This window comes from Nycticebus coucang, chromosome X (assembly GCF_027406575.1).
Source record: "Nycticebus coucang isolate mNycCou1 chromosome X, mNycCou1.pri, whole genome shotgun sequence".
In the NCBI taxonomy this organism is placed as follows: Eukaryota; Metazoa; Chordata; class Mammalia; order Primates; family Lorisidae; genus Nycticebus; species Nycticebus coucang.
Genome location: NC_069804.1, coordinates 102,219,527 through 102,224,566, shown reverse-complemented (window position 1 = coordinate 102,224,566; position 5,040 = coordinate 102,219,527). Strand labels below are relative to the sequence as shown.

The window sequence follows — 5,040 nt, the reverse complement described above, 5'->3', positions numbered from 1 at the left end:
AGTGTATGGTGCCCCATGATCATACTAATGTACACAGCTATGATTTAATAAAAATAAATAAATAAATAAAAATATTGTGCAGAAGATTGCCTTCTTTTACAAAACCAATAAATATAAGAACAAATTTTAAACATGTGATTTGCCCAGGGTATTTGAAAAAAAGAGAAAAAATGCTTGATTTGTTTTCAACATTTCATAAATCAATTTATTTCCTAACTTGTTGAATATTAAGTTTGAAGGTATGACTCAATTGTAGAACAGAAAGAGTGAAAAAAAGAGAAAGAGAGAGACCATCTTAGAGCTGCTTTAAAGAGATTTTAATAATCTTTCTGATGTCATACTTCCCTTCTGGAATTTCTCCAAAGAGCTGAATTTAAAATATTTCTAATGAACTGATTAATGGGGGGGGGGGAATGTATCTAATACAGTATAAAATTTACTATAAATAATTATGCATATCAAAAGATGCTAACTTTAAAATGGTACCAAACAAGTGAGGAAAAGCATGAATTACAAAAAAGAAAGTCAAATTAATTTAATCAAAAACTAGAATAAAATTAGCAAATATACACACAAACACACAGAAGCACTATGTAATGACTCCAAAAACGGAAAAGCAGTGGTCCAAGACTACTCAAGATGGCTTGTCAGTTCAAGAGAAAATAACCCACACATGCACACACTCATACATACACAAAAGTACACATGATCACATGCACACATACAGGCAAACAACAAACCCAGTACTTTTCAGCAATACAATCTGCAAGAAGCACAAAACTCAGAATTATTTTACAATGCTTCCTTTTTTAATACCAAAGATACTCACCTTGGGTGTACAAACATATATATACCCCCCCCCAGTGGTGTACTGGTGACTTATTTTTAAAGATATCAGTGTTACTACCTGAAACCGCTTCCTATATTTTACAGCCTTTCTTTTATTTACTTTCATGTATCTACCTTCCACTAACCAAAAGAATTTCAGGTTGGCAGGAAGATGCTTGCCTTATTTTCTGTGAAATGAAATGCCATAGTTCTCAACACTGGCCAGAAAATGTCTTATTGCCATTTCAACACTCTGCAATAGTTACAGTGATGCCTAAATTGCCATCTTCTGCAAAAAGCTGTGCAAGGCTGGTGTCAAAGCCAAGGTAGTCACTCTTTATAATGGCTGTGGCAATTCCCTCCTGAATAGACTGAGGAGTTGCTTTCCAAGTCAATCGCCATCTATGACCATTCAGCTCAAGTGGGTAAGTGAAAATTTCCGCTTGCTGGAGGGTTCCTTTTATCTGTAGAATTGCATAGAACCACTGTTGACCATTGTAATTTTCCTGTTTCTGTAAGACACCATGAAGTGAAAGCCAAAACAGGACTGCATAATCACCCAGTCAAAAGCACCAGAAACACTGATGTCCATAGCAAGGAAAACTGCTTTCTCTCCCTGTAGTGCTGTAAAGGACTCATGCTGCTGCATCAGATGAGGCATGACAGCATCCAAAGACCCTTGCCATTGACAGCAAACACCAGGGCATGGACAGGAATAAGGCCTAAACTCACAGAGCTCTTTGTGGTCTGCTCTTTCTGTGGGTGGCAAAGTTATTCCACACCGAGAAGAGGCATATTTACAAGGAAAACGTACTAAATTGGCCACTTTTTCCATAGTCAAGTTGCAAATGGATCCCAATGGACCAGGCAAGTTGGACAAGAAGTCATCTTTTGATGATCATTGATACAAACAAGATGACCACGCTAACATTGAAGGATGGATGTAACACAATTGAAGCAGACTGGACACTCAAAAAAAACTTGACAAGTCACTGTTGGATGAAGTTGTGTCAGTCAGGAAAGGCACCCTGTGGGATGGTGGACACTGTGAGGGACCAGCAGGTAGTACCCTGGCAGTCCAACTGCTCATTTTTGTGGGCAGAGAACACCTCAAACCCGGTCCTGACTCAAATGCACTCAGCCCTCAACTCCCGGCATTGAAGGCAGCACTACCGCCTCTTGCCAGCCCGCAGACCGAACAGACATTATGGGCCGCTGCCGCTGCTGGAGAACATGTCCCTCAATGGCTGCTGGGCTTCCCGGTAATGGTGTAACCACAGCAGGGGAGGCCATTTTGCGTGTCCTCTAGCCTTTAGTGCACTCCCAATAAATACCACACACAGTCGCCAAGGCCCTGAGGAGGTGTGGCCCTACATGCCGGGCTCCTGGCTGCTATTTTATACAAGAATCATTTATCCAAATTCAGTATGTGCTTTATGTGATTATCTCGCTATACTTTTTGCCTATCCTGGGGCCAATGTGGGTAAATTGTGTTTCACTGTAAAATTATCCATTGCATCTGTGTTCAAATGTATATGAATAGAATTCTGCAAACTTTGCATTTAGGAAACTTGAAATTTTCTTTGTATTGAAGACTATGTAATTCATGTCGGTTTAAATTTCAGGCATTTGTTTTTTTTCTCCCCTTTTGATTACTTTATCCAGTGACTTTCCATGTTTTTGATATCCACCCAAGTAAACCTGCCATTCTTCTAATATGTGAATTTAACTGTAATTTTTTTATTAAGGTTAATATAAGAGGGGGTTGTAAAATCAGGTTACACAATTTGCATTTGTTAGGTAGAGTGCAAGTTGTAGTAGAACCCTTCACCTGGAAAGTGTGCTATACACCCCTACATTAGGCCATAAAGAAAGATGGAGACGTTGCATCTTTTGTATTTATCTGGAAGGATCTGGAGAACATCCTTCTAAGTAAAATTTCACAGTGGTTTCATTTTCTAACCCATTTATTTCAACATCCATCTCTAAATAGTTTTTTTTTTGCCTTCCTACTTTTATATTATGTCATGGCTTTCTGAATTTAATGTTAAGTCATTTATTTTTATTTTTAGCACAGTAAGTAATATTTAAGATGCCTACAATATTTTCAGATCACTGCTGTAGTGGCCTATTCTGATATATTCTGTTTTAATTATTTTTATGTAATTACACAATTTTAATCTGTTCTTGCCTTTGGGCACAAGATATAACAGCCTCAGTAGTAATATGATTTGTCATAGTTCTTCTTCTGTCACTTTTGCTCTACAAAATTATATTTTTGCTGCATTACTGGGTATGTATGTATTAATAACTAACATGTTCCCAGTTAATTTTAGCCATTAGCATTACAAGTGTGCTTTTTGTTTTTTAACCCATTTCATTCTCTTAAATAAAATTCTCAATTCTGCCCTCTTAAATATCAAAATTATAAATTTTGAATTGTCATTGTAATACACTGGTACATGTTTGATTTCTTAAAATATATTTTACATTTTGTGATTCATTGAAGCTACAAAGAATTAGGTTACACTGATTGCATTTGATAAGAGGTGTGCCATACACTGTGACCCCATCCCTCTAACTCTCCCCTCCCCATTCCCTCATCCCTCTATCACATCACTTGTATTAGTTCATCAACTTTCTTTATATTATAATTATGTACATAGGAATCTTGTTTCTCCATTCTTGTGATGCTTTACAAAAGAAAAGTGTGTTCCACCTCCATCAACTGATGCAAAGTCTCTATCTTTTTTAATGGCTGAATAGTACTCCCTGTTATACATATACCACAGATTATTGCCCCATTCCTGGGTTGGTGGGCATTTAGACTGTTCACACATTTTGGCGATTGTAAATTGAACTGCAATAAACAATCTAGTGCAAATGTCCTTATGATAAAAGGATATGGTTTCTTCTTACTAGGTAGATGCTTAGTAATTGGTATTGAAGGATCAAATAGGAGGTCTAATTTGAGTTCATTGAGGATTCTCCATACTTCCTTCCAAAAAAACTGTATTAGGTTGCAGTTCCACCAGCATTGTAAAAGTATTTCCTTCTTTCCACAGCCATGCCAGCATCTGCAACTTCGACACTTTGGGATGTGAGCCATTCTCCCTGGTGTTTGGTGATATCTCAGGGTAATTTTGATTTGCATTTATCTGATGATTAGGGACAATGAGCATTTTTTCGTATGTTTGTTAGCCATTTGTCTGTCTTCTATAGAGAAATTTCTATTCATGTCTCTTGCCAGTGATATATGGGATTGTTAAGTCTTTTCATGTTGATTAATTTGAGTTCCCTAGAGATGCCAGTTGTCAAGCTTTTGTCCAGTTCATAAAATGCAAATATCCATTTCCATTCTGAGGGTTGTCAATTTGATTTGGTTGTTTCCTTAGCTGTCAAGTTGCTGTTTAATTTAATTCAGTCCCATTTGTTTGTTGCTGTCCACTAGGCTTCTAGTCAATGACACAGAGGCAGCACCACAGATGAAACAAATGATTTTAAAAGAGATGGCTGATGCTTGTTCAGGCCCATCAGCAATCAGCTTTCTTTATTCACTTTTTATGTACCCAAACTCATCAGATAAAAATATTCCAAGAATAAAGAAAACAAAAGGTAAAGATTCCTTATCAGTATCAATACATCAAAGTTTGTACACACCTTTCTAAACTAAGAATATCCTATTTGGAGATAAACAACAATGGAGATGAACCACACAGGGCTGGGTTGTCTGTTCTGCTTGCCCACTTCCCTATATGACAAACTGAAAGTTATTGTGTAATTAGAGGTAGGGGATAAAGTGCAGTGGTCCATTGCCCCAGGCAGATGATCTGTCTTCAGCTACTACTTGACAAGGGCCCTCCAACAGACTCTTTCCTTTATGGCATAACTGCCTGCATTTTTAAGCAAAGCCACTTGTACGAGCTTGGAAGAATATCCCCCCAAACTCACATCTAGCCCAAGTACTGGAAATGTACCTTCTCAGAGCCTCGTACCTCAAGGAGCACAAATGAGACTGATTCACCTTACAAGGGTTCAGAGGACTGCGCCCCTTCATTTCCTCCTTTCTAATTAATGACTATTTGCCTGCACTGCTGTCATAGCCAAAAAGACAGCAGCATTATGATCACTAGTTTTCTTTATCTATTGGAATTTTTGCAAATGATATAAAGTATAAAAATTATGAGGCAAAACAAGAAGAGAGTACCCATG

General features: G+C 37.6%; 1 pseudogene; it reads right to left on the bottom strand.

The window, feature by feature from the left end:
• Positions 1–1,073: 1,073 nt before the first annotated feature.
• On the bottom strand, positions 1,074–1,918 carry LOC128577411 (E3 ubiquitin-protein ligase SIAH1-like; annotated as a pseudogene).
• Between the last annotated feature and the right edge of the window lie 3,122 nt (positions 1,919–5,040).